Raw genomic sequence first — 17,114 nt, forward strand, 5'->3', positions numbered from 1 at the left:
TCTGTATCCATTGCCCCAACTTTAGCAATTACCACACATAGCCAATCTTGATCTATTCATATTCCCTTCCATTTCTCTCTAGATTATTTAGAACCCAATTCCAAACGTCATATGTTAAGAAGTGTTTAAAAAAGTCCAACTCAGTACATTTTATATACATTTTTTAAAATAAAAAATATGGGCTTAATAACATCAGATATCTAGTCAGCATTCTAATGCCCTTGATTGTCTCATAATTTATTTTTATCAATGGTTGACTTGAATCAGGTTTGTTACTGAGTCTCTTAATTTCTACCTTTCTCCCTCACTTCCTTTTTCCTTGCAATTTAATTGTTGATAAAACCACATTGCTTATCCTTTGTAGTTTCCCACAGTCTGGATTTTGGTGATTGCATCCAGTGTGGTGCTCCTCTGTGCTTCCATAGATCCAGAGGCTTGATTACATTCAGTAAGACTTGGCAAGAACACTAAATAACTAGTGTTGTGTATTTCCTATTGTTTCACCACAGGAGTCAAATGATGTCTAATTGTCTGTCTTTGCTGTTCAAATTTTTCAGTAATTTTGGTGTTGTCAGCATGATACTTCATCATAAAGGTTGTAATGGTTTTTCAGCTTTTCACCTAATGATTTTATCAGTCATCAATCATTGCTTTATATCAGTTATTTCTTTGGGGTTGTGAAGTGGTGATATTTTAAGTCTACCATTCTTTCTTCATCTAGCTGAAATGTATCTCTAAAGAAGGACTTTCTCCCATCAACTCTGTGGTACCTTGAGATACGGTTTGTATGTGAAAGTCAGGATGAATGAATCTTTCCCTTATTTTAATTATTTCATTTTCTGAAAATGGATCAATTCCCTAGCATCTTTCAAAGCTGACCGATAAAGTGTGTCCTTTTAATATTATTGCTCATTCATGAATTTTTACTTTTTTATTTCTGATGCTAAAATTATTCATCTTTTGCCAGCTGAAGCCCCTTTGGGTTGGTTTCTCTATCTTTTGACATAACCCCAGGAGTCTTTGATAACATCCTTGCTTTCTGATGTGACAAGATATTCCAGGCTCCTGTGGTCCAGTTCCTGTCCCAGACCTGCCATCTCTCATGATTTAATTCTCTAGTGTATATTTTTGTCTCCTTTCTCATTCCAGATATTGTCCGTACTTTTGCTACCCCCACCCTCGTTTCTTATTTTTTTGATCAATCTGTCAATAAGATTGTTTCATGAGTCCTTTGAAAGAAGCAGCTTTGGGTTTTGTTGTTGCTTTTTTTAGTGTCTTTGCTTTCTATTTATTTTTTTCCAACGAAAGATCTCACATTTATTACTGAGCCAACCCACTAGTGCAGAAACATTGAAACAAAGAGGAAAATTATTTTCCCAATAAAACACATCCAGCTGTCCAAATAGTAGTGGTTTTCAGAGTGATATGGTTAAGATGCACATGACCTTGATACAGCAAAAATACGCGTGCCATTTCATGTGTGATTCCTTATAGACCCAGATTGGGTCTTCTCCAATGTCTTCTCTTGGAGTTGTACCTGATTTTATTACATTTTCATCTGAATCCACTGGAGAATAAGACGATTCTGCTTCTGTTTCTTGGCCAGGAATCGCTTGATCCTGAAAGTCTTGGGAGAGGACAGGGTGAGGAACAGAGTTAACCACACACACCAAGATGGCGGACAAAAACTCTTTGGTTTCTATTTAATTAATTTTTTTTTTTTTTTTGGCTGTGCCATGTCTTAGTTGCAGGATGTGGGATCTTCCTTGCCACCTGGGGGATCTTTGTTGTGGCATACGGGCTCTTAGTTGCGGCATGCGGGATCTAGTTCCCTGACCAGGGATGAAACCCGGGCCCCCTACATTGGGAACGCAGTCTTTTTTTTTTTAAGTTTAACATTGGAGTGGTTTATTATATTAGAAAGCTTCTGTAAGTCTCAGAACGTTAATTCTTTTTTTTTTTTTAGCATCTTTATTGGAGTATAATTGCTTTACAATGTTGTGTTAGTTTCTGCTGTATAACAAAGTGAATCAACTATATGTATACATATATCTCCATACCCCCTCCCTCTTGTGTCTCCCTCCCACCCTCTCTATTCCACCCCTCTAGGTGGTCACAAAGCACGGAGCTGATCTCCCTGTGCTATGTGGCTGTTTCCCACTAGCTATATATTATACATTTGGTAGTGTATATATGTCAATGCCACTCTCTCACTTTGTCTCAGCTTACCCTTCCCCCTCCCCATGTCCTCAAGTCCATTCTCTACATCTTCATCTTTATTCCTGTCCTGACCCTAGGTTCTTCAGAACCTTTTTTTTTTTTTAGATTCCATATATATGCGTTACCATACGGTATTTGTCTCTCTCTTTCTGACTTACTTCACTCTGTATGACAGACTCTAGGTCTATCCACCTCATTACAAATAGCTCAATTTTGTTTCTTTTTATGGCTGAGTAATATTCCATTGTATATATATGCCACATCTTCTTTATCCATTCATCTGTTAATGGACCCTTAGGTTGCTTCCATATCCTGGCTATTGTAAATAGTGCTGCAATGAACTTTGTGGTACATGATTCTTTTTGAATTATGGTTTTCTCGTATATGCCCAGTAGTGGGATTTCAGGGTCATATGGTAGTTCTATTTTTAGTTTTTTAAGGAACCTCCATACTGTTCTCCGTAGTTGCTGTATCAATTTACATTCCCACCAACAGTGCAAGAGGGTTCCCTTTTCTCCACACCCTCTCCAGGGAACACAGAGTCTTAACCACTGGACCACCAGGGAAGTCCCTCTATTTAATTAATTTTTGCTTTTATCTTTATTTTCTTCTTTTTCCTAAATTTACTCCTCCCCTCTTCAACTTCTTGAGTAGTATGCTCTAACTTCTGAGAACCCATCTTTTTTTCAACTTGAGAATGTTTCTTATTTATTTGAGTACATGGTTCTGGAATTCTTATTAGACACGTTTTGAAAAACATCAAGGATCATCTTCCATGTCTCTTTAATTTTTTTGTCTGTACTTTAACTTCTTTGTGTCTTGCTGCTGCACCCTCTGCTTGGTTTTCCACGTTGCTGATTTGTCCTCTAGCTCTCTCCATTATACTCTGCCACCCACTTACTGTGTTTTACAGATCAACTCTTTTGTTTTAATCTCCTAGCTTTTCAGTCAATTCTTGTGTATGGATGCTGCGTCCTCTTGTATCTCTCCAAGACGTCAGTCATATTTATTCTAAGGTCTTGTTCTTGCTTTACTAACACTGGTACTAGATGGAGATGGGACCCCGAGATTCTGGAAAGCCAGAACCCGAGATCCTGCTTAGGGGGGCTCAGGCACTGACTCGGTCTTTTCCTCCCAGATGAGAGTAGTGGTTGCTGATAGCAAGTTAATCATCAACCAAAGAGTCTAGAGTTTGTCCACACTCCCTTATCTCGGTGACTGGGTTATTTGTGTAGGTTTTCCCACTGAACAGTAATGTAAGGGTGCAGCAAGAGATACAGGCTCTCAGATCTGGAAAGACCCTACCTTGCCTAAGCATTGTCACTGTCAACTGCTGACTTCCCCTTGGGGACTCTGAGGCCCAAGGGGGAACTGCGGTGGGATATGCCTCATCCTCTCCTGCCCTGGGGGGGTCAACATGCTCCCAGTGGCACTGGGTCCTTGGCTAAATAAGCAGAGAACTCAATTTAGCTTCACTTTCTGTGTGTAGGGATGTGGGTGGGGAGGGGTCTCTTCCTGCCCTGCTTGCAGGCTCTGTTATCGGAATTGGGTGCTTCTCCTTTATGGCATTCATCTTCCTCAAATGTTTGTGGGTACATGGTTGGATGTTGATCTTTGTGTTTGGGATTCCCCATAGCTGTCTGTGAACGCAGTTTTGGTCAACGCAGCCTGCAGATAGGGGGGCAGGGAGACTGCAGTGGACTGTCCTGGGGGTGCACCCAGAGTATGTCTTCTGGGTGGGGGGCTCCACGAGCTGCCTGAGTGTCACCCACCACCTAAAGTTCCACACTTCCTCTCTAGTGCACAGGGGGCAGAAACCTCTTCCCCCCACTGCCTGGCGCAGGCTGGAGAAAGGCTTACTGTGAGTTTCCCCTCCGAGCAGTCCCCCTGCTGGTGGCTCTAGGGGCCTTGCTTCCCCTATGCTCTCCAGGCAGCCTTGGAGCACTCCTGAACCTTGCCTACCTCATGCACGATGGTTTCTGGACCTATTAGGTCTCCTTCTTGTTTTCTGTGTTCACATGGCTTGTTGAGTTTGGTGTATATATATATATATATAAAAATAAATAACTTTTAAGGACTTGGGGCAGGAGGTTGTGGCTACAGCCAGGGCTCAGCCTCCTGTCTGGATCCTATCTCAGCCTGCTGTCTGGATCCTATCTCCCAGCATCTCCTTGGCATCTCTGAGGTGTGCAATTTGCAGGAGAAACTGAGTGATGGTGTCAAGGATGTGGACTTTGCAGTCGGAAGGAGCTGGGTTCAAATCCTGGTCCCTCTGCACCCCAGTCCTCATCTGTAACACAGAAATGGTTAGAATCTGTTTGCAGAATGCTTAGCACCATGCGAAGTGTGCATGCTTGGTAGTTACTCAGTAAATTATGTAGCCTCACCTGGACTCTAGTTCTGTTAACTGAAACTGATAATAATATTACACTGATAAAAATGGGGAGGTCCTTAAAAATGGGAGGCCTTTGATTTTATTGGGCTTGAAGCCATAGAAAGCATGGAATTTACAACGTGTCCAGTCCTCATTTTCGAATGTGTCTATCACTGAAATGTGATGACCCCTAATCTAATCATCAAAATTGTTTTAATTAAAACTGTTTAAATTTTAATTGAAAATGTTTTCATTAAAGTCAAAATCTTTCCTTGCCTTATCTTCAGAATGCTTTTTTGGACCAGATTAGCAAAATCTGTTTGTTTCCTACTAAAGCTTGAAGTTCTAATACTCATGAGTATCTTTTAAATGTTCAGCTGAAAACTGTCCATAAGGAGTGCCTTGAACTCATCGAGAAATAGTGACGGCTGAGTCAGGTTTCGGTGGGCAAAGGGCCACAGTAGCAGAACCCAGGCATTCTTGGGATGTTTGCGGTTTCTGAGGAATCGTGGAGCTTCTTGCTTTAATGATCAGAATATCACTCATAAAAACAAAGGGCCATATTGTTGTCTGGCCAGGGTTTGTATTAACTGAAGAAGTTTGTACTATGTGAGTGGGCATTTCCATAGAGGAAAATAGCTGTGAATGTGGCAATCACAGAGCGGTCTGGTCCAACTCAGCCACAGGCTACAAACCCAGCCGCAGAGGAGTGCGGCACCCAGGAATGTAAACTCTTGCTCAGACTGAAGATCTTCTCTGCGTTTTTGTCTCAGGGCAAAGGGGTGAGGCTGCAGGCGTTTGCTTCTATTAAGCATTATCCTTTATGCAGATACATTTGTGGTGTTTGCTTTTAACTTTTCAGCGGCCACGTTGTAATCACCCAAGGGCTTCCCTTCAAATCTACGAGTTAAATACATCAACTCATAACTCTGCGAGCTACAGAGGACCCCTGATCCTGGCTTGTTGCTTTTTTTGGTTTGCCTGCTTTGGGATTTAGAAGGCAGATGGCAGTCCCTGTTTTGAGGCAAATCAGCTGGAGTCAATTTTTGTTGTTTGAACTCAAGGGTGTGTATCTCTGCCTGAAGACATGCAGAGGAAAAGGCAGAGCAAATGACTTCATGTATTTTTCCTTGCCAAGATCTTAAAACTTTAGTTGTTTGAATATAGTCACACAGCTCAAAAACCATTCTTTGATTTTTACATCCCTACAGAATGTCTTTATGTGTATACAAGCAAAACAAATATAGATTCTTATTTTCCCTCTTTTATACAATGTATAGCTGATCACACACACCGTTCTGTACCTTGCCTGTTTCTTTCACACATTCGTGCTATCATCATCATCATTCTTTTGACAAATGCACAGAATTCTATTGTGTTGTACCTCAGTTTATGTAAGCAGTCTCCTTTACTGGACATTTGGGCTATTCTTAATATTTTGTTACAACAAAAAATGCTGTGATGTCTTTTCACATGTATACAAGCATATCTACGCAATAAATTCTCAAAGTGATGGGTCAAAGGACATATGCTTCTGAAAATCTGCCAGATAGTGCCAAATCACCCTCCATGGGAGTTTTTCCTGTTTACACCCAACCTCCACAATGTATGTGCTTGCCTGTTTCCCTATAGGCCTGACAACAGTGTTTGTTATCAAATTTTTGGTTTTTCCTAATCTGATGTGTGAAAAATGGTGTCTCAGTATAGTTTTAATATGCATTTCTCTTATGATAAGTGAGGCTTAGGCATGTTTTAGTGTGTGTAAGAGCTGGTTATATTTACTTTTTTTGAACTCTCTCTTCATATCTTTTGCTTATCAACCTCTAGGACTTCATTGATCTTTCCTTATCTTTCCTAGGAGCTCTTCGCATTGACATTGTATCTAGTGGGTAACTAGATGCCCTATCCAGATCAATTTACAAGCCCAGAAGAACTGAAATGAGAACTTTGAATGTCCAAGGGGCTATAAGTAGAAATGTTTTGCTTTTTTCTTAATTATTGAATTAATATAAATTAAATGTACACTGTCTAGGGGAATTCATGATAAATATACAGGATCGTATGAAGGAAACTTTAAGAATATTTAAGTAAATCTGATAAGGGGTAAATATCCAAAATATATAAAGAACTCATACAACTCACTATAAAAAAAAAAAAACCTGATTAAAAAATGGGCAGAGGACCTGAATAGGCATTTTTCCAAAGAAGACATACAGATAGCCAACAGGCACATGAAAAGATGCTCAACATCACTAATCATCAGGGAAATGCAAATCAAAACCACGATGAGATACTACCTTATACCTCTCAGAATGGCTATCATCAAATCATCAAAATGTCTACAAATAACAAATATTGGCAAGGATGTGGAGAAAAGGGAACACTTGTGCACTGTTGGTGAGAATGTAAATTGGTGCAAACACTATGGAAAACAGTATACAGGTTCCTCAAAAAATTAAAAATAGAACTACTATATGATCCAGCCATTCCACTCCTGGGTTCATATCCAAAGAAAATGAAAACATTAATTCAAAAAGATATATGCACCCCAATGTTCACAGTAGCATTATTTACAATAGCCAAGATATGAAAGCAGCTTAAGTGTCCATCAATAGATGAATGGATAAAGAAGATGTGGTATATATGTACAATGGAATATTACTCACCCATAAAAAAGAATGAAATTTTGCAATTTACAACAACATGGATGGACCCGGAGGGTATTATGCTAAGTGAAATAAGTCAGACAGAGAAAGACAAATACTGTATGTTTTCACTTATATGTGGAATCTAAAAAAATAAAACAAACAAGTGAATATAAGAAGATAGAAACAGACTCACAGCTACAGAGAACAAGCTAGTGGTTACCAGAGGGGAGGGTGTGGGGGGAGACAAGATCAAGGAAGGGGAGGAAGAAGTATGAACTACTAGGTATAAAATAAATAAGATACAAGAGTGTAATGTACAGCACAGGGAATATAACCAATATTTTATAATAACTTTAAATGGAGTATAATCTATAAAAATCTCGAATCACTATTATTGTACACCTGAAACTAATATAATATTGTAAGTCAGCTGTACTTCAATTTTAAAAATGACAAATAGTCCTCTTGTATAGGAAGACAACATTGTAAATATGTCAGTTCTCTACATGTTGATTTTATAATTCAGTGCACTTGCAGTTAAAATACAAACAGGATTTCTTTTTAGAACATGAACAAAGAATAATAAATTCTACCTAGAAAAATAAGCATATAAGAATAGCCAAGAAGATTCAAATGAGGAGGAGGTCAGTTGAGAGGAGGGCAGAGTAGTTCCATCATATGTTAGAATTATTACAATGCCATAGTAATGAAATGTGTTGGAGAGTAGAAATGGAAAGGACAGGGAAAGCAATGGGACAGAGTAGCAACTCAAAAATAAGCCAAAATGGGACTTCCCTGGTGGTCCAGTTGTTAAGGCTTCACCTTCCAATGCAGGTTTGATCCCCGGTTGGGGAGCTAAGATCCCACATGCCTCGCGGCCAAAAAAAAAAATAGGTCCAAATGCACATTGCTTTTGCTTTACTATTTAGGATTTCAAATTAGTCCAGAAAAGAAAGTTTACTTGGCAATAGGACAAAAATAACATATTGCTTTCTCACTTCCACACCAAAATCAATTTCAGATGAATCAAATATTTAAACATAAAAATGAACACCATTAAAAGTCTATGAAAATGATAAATTAAAATAATTTTGGAGGGAGAGGGACTTTTTCCTAAGCACAGCACAAAACCCAGATATCATAAAGGAGAAGATTAATACAATGATTACATAACAGTTAGAACTATTCTGTAGAAAAGCCTCTCAAGTGACAACCAACAAATAGGTAAAAACTATCTTCAACATATACCACAAAGAGCACTGGCAAATCAATGATAGAAAGAATATTACAATTTTCAAATGAACCAAAAAATAGAGTTTAGTTCATTGAAAAAGATAGATGATGGGTAAACATGAAAATATGCCGAATGTCATTCATATGGAAAGAAATGGAAACCAGAACAAATTATGAGATATGTTATTTTGCTTTGCAGATTGGAAACAATCAGGAAGTTTGATATTATTTAAGGCAGCAAAGATATAACTTATGCTGTTTTTCATATTTTATTTTAAACTAATATTGAGTTGATAATTAAGTAAGGATATAATTGATGCAACTTTTGGAAAAGCAAATTGGCAATCTTTATAAAAATCAAGGCTGACTATATCCTCTGCTCCTTCCACTGCTAGGAATTTAACCTGGAGATACAGTTCAGGTGAGAAATGCACAGGTAGGGATGTTCAGCACAGCAGTGAAGGGGATTACACAGAATTAGACATGCCCTAAATGTCCATCAATGAGGACAAAGGGCTACCATGAAAACAGGTATGATGGATCTCCATGTGCCGACACAGAACTTTTAAGTGAGGGAAGCAAGTTGTAGAACATAATCATAGTATATTCCATTTGTTAAAAAGGAAGAAGAGGAGAAATGAATATATATGTGAGATTCAGGGAAATCACTCATAACCTCTGTATTCCAAGGAAACTCCAGCCTGGAATCTTAAAACAAAATCAAAAAGAAGTTTAAATCTTTACTGAAGTTTCTCAACAGGACATCCACAGGGAATTCCATTTAAAGCATACAGCTAAGCCTCTGAACTCGTTTGCCCAGATCTTTCCCAGAAGTTCACAGAATGCAGTCTCTATCCTCAATCTCTAATCTTGTATTCTCAAGAGACCTCCAGGTATTTCCCCCAAAGCCCACCTGTCTTGTCTTGGTGAATGTATGTCTGTCTGTCTGCCCTGCTTCTGCTCTTTCCAGTGCAGATACCTCAGCAGCCTGCCCTGACCGCCCTGCACCAGAAAAGTGCACTCTGCCTAGGAGAATGAGGAGATAGAGGCAGGACACCTCCTTGCAGGTTTTCTCCTCACCGTCAGTACTTAAGGATGCATGGAGATTATGGACGGGCATGGGGAGAATCCTTGGCAGTTACCCATAAGTACAGGGCGTGGGCCTCTCCCTCTTTCAGGAACCACAAGTGCTGCACTTGTTCTTCTGCACTGTGCCAGAGCTGCCACTTTGGGGCATAATTCAGGCTCCTCATTTGCCCTCAGCTGAGCCTCTGCCTTCCCAGCTCTAGGATGGGGTGAGCAGACCCAGCACACAGGGTCATTGGGGGCTGGGATGTTGTGTGTCCCATCCAGGGGGGAGGTAATGGGAGCTGCCCTGAGAATCACAAAACAGTAGGAGATGACGCCCCAGTATATAGAACTCTTTCTCTTTCCTTCTTACCTTTGCATAGGACTCTGATTACAGAAGTCCCATAGTTTCTGTAGCCAGTTCTCTATAGATGGACATCTAGATTGTTTCCCCTGCAATAATGATGCAATAAATAATCTTGTGTAGACATCATTTTGCATTTTTGCTGTTGTATCTTTGGCATAAATGTCTAAAATACAGAGTGTTGGGCTGAGGGAAAATGCAGATGTAATTTTGCTAGGTATTGGTAATTCCCCTCCATGGAGGCTGTGCAATTTTGTATTCCCTCCAGCAATGTAAGAGCATGCTTCTTTCATCATATTAACCCTTTGTCTGTAATATAGGGTTTTCTTTTCTAATTGGTCATTCTAATTTTCCTTTCTCATTTGTCATTTGTCCTTTTATCTAGTCTGTGTGTTTTAGGACACATAGAGTTTTGTGGAGATTTTTCTTTATGTGTTTAAATTGTGTTTGTCCATAAAACAAGCCTCAATAAATTTAAAAGGATTGAAATAAAACAAAATATGTTCTCTGACCACAGTGGTATAAAATTAGAAATCAATAACAGAAGGAAATTTGGGAAATTCACAAATATGTGGAAATGAAACAACATGCTCCTAAATAACCAGTGAGTTAAAGAAGAAATCACAAGGGAAATTGGAGCACACATTGATATGAATGAAAACAAAACACAACATGCTAAAACTTAGAGGATGCAGGTAAAGCAGTGCTTAGAAGGAAATTTATAGCTATACCCACCTATATTAAAAAAGAAGATCTCAAATCAATATCCTAACCTTCCATCTTAAGAAACTAGAAAAGAAGGAACAGATTAAACCCACAGCAAGCAGAGGGAAGAACAAAGATTAGAGCAGAAATAAATGAAATAGAGACTAGAAAAACAATAGAGAAAATCAGAGAAATCTACCAAAAGTTGGTTCTTTGAAAAAAATATTTACAAATTTTCACTTAGAATGACCAAGAAAAATAAGCGACAAGGCTCAGATTACTAAGATCAGGAATGAAAAGGGGACATCACTGTCAACTGTACATAAATAAAAAATAATTATAAGAGAATACTATGGACAGTTGTACACCAACAAATTCAGTACCTTAAATGAGGTGGATAAATCCTTAGAAAGACACAAACTACCTAAACTGACTCAAGAAAGAATAGGAAATCTGTACAGACTTATAACAAGTAGAGAGATTGAATTAATAATTTTAAAAATGCGCCACAAAGAAAAGCCAGGCCCAGATGACTTCACTGGTGAATTTTATCAAGCATTTAAAGAAGAATTGGTGGAAAGGAAAATCCAGAAGGGCCTGAAGGTGTCCTTCTCTTTTACCAGGAGAATTCTGTGCCCTGTGGCCCAGCTTGCCGGCACCACCAAGCAGAAGGGAGGCAGACAGATCCTCACAACAGGGGTGGTCCCAGTCAGGCCAGGTGCAGACAGAGGGAGGAGAAGGAAGCCCATGGGAAGGGCCCCAGGGCTCCCTGGGGGGTAGCATCCATACTGGGCCTGGAAGCAGGGAAGGGGTGGGGCTCCTTCCAGGAGGGAGAGACACAAGAGTGAAGGCTGAGGGAGCCTGAGGTCCACAGAGAAAGTGGGGGTGCAGTGTCAGTGCCTCACAGTTGCCTGGAGTTGGGGGGAAGGGGACAGGCATTAAGGAAATAACCCCCATTTGTGTGCCAGTCCTTTTATTTTGGGGAGCATGCATTTTTCAGCATTGTTATATGTGTCATTTTTTGTTTGGGGATTTTGTTTTCGTTTCTGTTTTTCACAAGAAGATGACAAGATTCAGACATCTCAAACACTTGCCAAGACCATGCAGCTGTTGAGCAATAGACTGGGACTTGAACCCAAGTCTTCTCATTTTAGTACAGTTCTATTTCTGTTGCCACGTGTGTTAGCATGGTTCACAGTTCTCAGTAAAAGACACGACTGGAAAAATCTTGGTGCCTCATCCTAAATTTCCCTCTGGATTGAGATATTTTCTTCTTTCCTTGTGTCCATCTTTGCCCAGAGGAATTTGGATTTAGTTAGAAATTTCACGTTGTTAATCTGAAAGGTGTATTTTAAAAAACTATTTTTCCATTATAGCAGTAACAGAGAAATAACTGGAAAATAGAGGAAATGGGGAAAAGATAACCTTAAATTCCATCACATGAGAAAAACCAAAGTTATAATCTGGGGTCTTTCCTTCCGGTCAGTTTCCTGTGTTGTGGGGTCCCTCCATGTGCTCGATGTGATAAGCATTTTAATGCATTTAATAATTTACAAAACCACCATTCTTTGCTATACTAAGCCATGCAGAAATCAGCATCTTTATGCATGTTTCCTTTTGTTTTCCTGCATAGTGCTTTTTTAAAATAAATTTATTTATTTTTAGCTGTGTTGGGTCTTCGTTGCTGCGCATGAGCTTTTGCTAGTTGTGGCGAGCAGGGGCTTCTCTTGTTGCGGAGCACAGGCTCTAGGCGTGTGGGCTTCAGTAGTTGCAGCACGCAGCCTCAGTAGTTGTGGCTCGCGGGCTCTAGAGCACAGGCTCAGTAGTTGTGGCGCACGGGCTTAGTTCCTCCGCGGCATGTGGGATCTTCCCAGACCAGGGCTCGAACCCGTCCGTGTCCCCTGCATTGGCAGGTGGATTCTTAACCACTGCACCACCAGGGAAGTCCCTGCATAGTGCTTTTTAAATGTATAGAATTATTCCCTTAGTCACTTCCCTGGAAGCAGGATTGCAGTGACAGAGGTTGGCCCAGCCCTCAGTGGGCCCAGCCCACAATCATCTCCCCAGAGATCAGAGTATGACTATTTCTTTTTATATCTTCAGATTGCACCTTTTTATATTATGTGAGTATTAAATAAAGGAACTGTCTTACTTCTGTGATTTTTGTTTCCTCAGAAGGATGGTTCATCTTTCTTGACCAGGTCAGTGTCTGTTGACCATCCCAAGTCTCTCGAGCGTGGCATTTGTTGTAGATGTTTAAAAGTAAAATCTGGACTTCCCTAGTGGTCCAGTGGTTAAGACTCCGCACTTCCACTGCAGGGGGCACAGGTTTGATCCCTGGTCGGGGAACTAAGAAACCACATGCCGCACGTCACAGCCAAAATAAATAAATTAATAAAAATTTAAAACCCAGTCTTCTTTAAAAAAAAAAAGTAAGATCTGGGATAAACAACAAGGTCCTACTGTATAGCACAGGGAACTATATTCAATATCCTGTGATAAACCATAATGGAAAAGAATTTTAAAAAAGAATGTGTGTATATATATGTATAACTGAATCACTTTGCTATACAGCAGAAATTAACACAACATTGTAAATCAACCATACTTCAATTACAAAAAAAAAAGTAAAATCTGGGAAGAATACAGCTTCACACTCTAGCTCTTCCTGCCTGTCTCATCAAGGTGTGTCCTCAGGCTCTAGCTCAGCACATAGTAAGTATTGTTTATAAAATGAATGAGCAATAAATAAATGAATTTTTGGGAGAGGAACTAAGTGTTGGAAAGAATTCATCTTTGTAGCTCTGTATTTCTGTGTCTCTCTTCCACTGCTACTGAATTCATGGAGGATCTGTTTTTTCCATCTAATGAGACAGAATCATCTCACCTTTTAGTTCCTACATGTTTGCCAAGGACATTACATTCTGAATAATTGCCCCATGCTTGGTTGGGCACACCCAGCCTGGGAAGTAAGGGGTTGGACTTTGACGACAGGTGCCCAGGGTTCAAGTCCCAGCTCTGCTGTTAGGAGCTGGGTGGAGGCACTTTCACCAATCACCTGGAGCACTGGTCATCTGGTGGAAAGTGGTGATGAGAACCCTGCCTTGCATGGGTGTTGGGAGGAACGCAGATGTATGCAGGGCGTTTCTTATAGCATCTGGCAGTACTCAATAAATGGTACCAATTACTGATATACTAAATGTTATCATAGACCATTTTATTTTCTCTTTTAAAGTCCATGACACCTTTGCCAGTTATTTTCTGGGAAATTTTCTTGTTCTCTTTATTTCCAGAGCAACTGAGTCAAGACTTGGTATACCCAAGAGTTGCTTTAGCTTGAATAATACCATCAAAGGACTAGTTCATTAAGTCAGACTGAAAGTAGTCAACTTTGTGCTGGATACACTTCATCATTTTTTTTTTCTTAATTTCAAAATCAATACAAACTGATGAGAAAAAGGGAAAGATATTGGCAAACACAGAAAAACACAAATAGAAAAAAATCTCTGATCATTTCACCTGCTGCTATCATGTACTTGTGTTCCTCAGCTTTTCTTTCTAAACAGAGAGAAACAGACAGACTAAATTTTTGTAAACAAAAATAATAGACTATACTCATTAGAACTCTTCTTTTTTCCCAAAATAAATTCTTTCACTTTGCGTATTTTCAAATGACATCAACCAATCTTCTGTATTATATACTTTTTCCATTTTTCACTGTCTGTGTTCCATATTCTATTCTTTTAGCTTAATATTGTATAAGTCTTTTCTGTACTTTTCCTTAGTCTCCATTATCATCAGTTTTAATGGCTGCATGGTAGCTCCTCATTTTGAAGTATCTTGAGGTTCTACTATTTTCGTCGGCTCAGGCTGCTATAAAATTGCCACACACTGGGTGCCTTAAACAACAGGCATTTACTTCTCACGTCGGAGGCTGGGAAGTCCAGGATGAGGTACTGGCTGATTCTGTTCTTGGTGAAGACCCACTTCCTGGTTGTGGATGGCCATCTTCTCATCGTGTCCTCATGTGGGACAGAGAAGTAAGGTCTCTGTCTCTTCTGGGAGGGCACTAATCCCATCATGGCAGCTCCACCTTCATAAGCCAGTCAGTTCCTGGAGACCCACCTCCTAATACCATCATACTGGGGATTATGGTTAACATGAAATTTAGGGGGACAAAACATGCAGTCTATCTCAAGTATTAAACTGGAAAGAAGAGAGACACAGATGTAGAAAATGGACGTATGGATACAAGGGGGGGGAAGGGGGGGTTGATGAATTGGGAGATTGGGATTGACATATATACACTACTATATATAAAATAGATAGCTAATGAGTGCATACCGTATAGCACAGGGAACTCTACTCAATGCTCTGTGGTGACCTAAATGGGAAGGAAATCCAAAAAAGAGGGGATGTATACATTTAGCTGATTCACTTTGCTGTACAGCAGAAACTAACACAACATTGCAAAGCAACTATACTCCAATAAAAATTTTAAAAAAAAAAAGAATGTATAGGGGAATTCCCTGGTGGTCCAGTGGTTAGGACTCAGTGCTTCCACTGAAGGGGGCACAAGTTCGATCCCTAATTAAGGAACTAAGATCCTGCACATTGCAAGGGGTGGCAAGCCCCCCCGCCCGCCCCAAAAAAAGATTGTATGTATTGTATAACTGAATCACTTTGCTGTACAGCAGAAATTAACACAACATTGTAAATCAAGTATACTTCAATTTAAAAATGTTTCCTATGGGAAAAAATAATAAACTGGAAAGAAGAGTAGTAGGATTTCTATGGGCTCTAGGGTCACAAAGACTTGCTGCTGTCACTCTTGCCCCTGCTCCTTGCCAGCCTGTCACTGTGAAGTGTCTTCATCTTGGCCTCCGTCATCTGTAAAATGACAGCCATGACACCTACTCATAGTGTTGCTGTTGATACCGACCAGAGTTCTTGGCCTTCCTTAATCAATAGAAATTGATCAGAGGCCAGACAAGAAATTCAGCAAGACTTTATTGGGACCTCTGATGCAGCAGTGGGGAGCAAGAACAAAGAAGAGTTTCCCTTTCTTGCTCTGCTCCCTGGGGGGGGGTGGCGAGCTGGTCCCTTATATGGGGTGAGGGTAGGGGTGTGTCCAGGAGTTCAACAGGAGGAGTGGCTTAGGTGTTTTGCCCACCTCTTTGGTAGTATTGTGTGCAAGGGGCATGCGCAGTACCCTGCTTTTGCTCCCTGCTCCTCAGAAGTGGCAGTTAGCTTTTTTGGTCTTTTTGTATCTTTTTGTCCATAATTTGTCCCAAGTACACATGCACACAGTTATTTTTAGTCCCTTATAGTTTCTTTGTATTTTGTAACTCCAGAAGACATATGTCCAGGTGCAAGCATTGCAGCACTACAGCAAAGGGTCCCAGTCCCAGGCTGTCTCAGTAAGCCTTCCCACATTGACAAGTGTACAGTTTTCACCACACTCTGGCCAGCAATGAATATTAGAACTCATTAAATTTTTCGCTGTGTCAGGTGGACATAACATGGAATCTTAATAATTAATTGTATGTTTTGTTTCTAAAGAAAACTGCACTTCAATGTGCGATTTCCCTCTGCACAGCCTGCTCATAGGTATAACCTCCCATGCCCCTTTTATTAACAAAAATTTATTTCCAGTGATTTGGTGAGAATATCCACAGAGAAGTTTTACATCTGTGCTGGGAGGCTTTGCTGGTATGAGAAACGCTCAGCCTGCGTGGCTGGAGCTCTGCTCTACGTGAGCCGTGAGCGAGGCCCCTGGTGAATGCCACTGCTATCTTTGCTTTCTTTTCTGGTGCTGGGTCTGATGGCCCAGCTTGATGGGACTGAGCACCAGCCATCTGGAGTCAGTGAGGAATTACTGCCGAGAGTCACCCTGGGGTCATGTCGCCCTCTACACCCCCCCAACCTCTGCCTCTTCCCCGAAGAAATAAAGGGTTGGATTTCACCGTAATGTGACCCAGAGATGAAAACTGCTGCTGAGGCTAAACCCTAGAGTGACAGCTGGCAAAGAAAGAAGCATCCTTCTTGCTGGAGGCCGGTAAGCCCAGGGCAACAGTGGGTGAGCCACTGCAGTGCCAGGAGGGCGTCACCTCTGGGGAGGGACAGCCCCCAACCCCTGGGTTTGGCCACACAGGGACTCGATGGAGGATGGCACAGGAAGGTCATTAAACAATTATGACCAGGTCAGTAGCATCCTAAAGTTTACTCTTGTTTATTCTGCAGTGAATTCTGGGTTGTTAGGTATATGTTTACCTTTTGCTACTCTATTGATGGAGGTAAATGTAATTTTTGAAAAAGTATATATTCAAGTAAAACGTTAGTGTCTTTTCCAGGATGTACAGAAGATGCCACAGATTTTGAATCAAGAGAGAGCATTTGCCTTCTGTCATGCATGCGTTCTTTGACGGGGACAAGAGAATTAAATGTATAATATATATACGTAAGAGACCAACATTTAGAACTGTTAGAATTAAAGTCACTT

The 17,114-nt window shown here is 40.4% G+C and overlaps 1 protein-coding gene and 1 pseudogene across 1 annotated transcript in view; one reads left to right on the forward strand and one right to left on the reverse strand.

Annotated features, from left to right (window-relative positions):
* LRRK1 (leucine rich repeat kinase 1) overlaps window positions 1–17,114 on the forward strand; it is a 122,734-nt gene that overhangs the window by 16,559 nt on the left and 89,061 nt on the right. The window lies entirely within an intron of this gene.
* LOC115861942 (large ribosomal subunit protein eL39-like) lies at window positions 1,489–14,628 on the reverse strand (annotated as a pseudogene).

This window comes from Globicephala melas, chromosome 2, assembly GCF_963455315.2.
Source record: "Globicephala melas chromosome 2, mGloMel1.2, whole genome shotgun sequence".
Lineage (NCBI taxonomy): Eukaryota > Metazoa > Chordata > Mammalia > Artiodactyla > Delphinidae > Globicephala > Globicephala melas.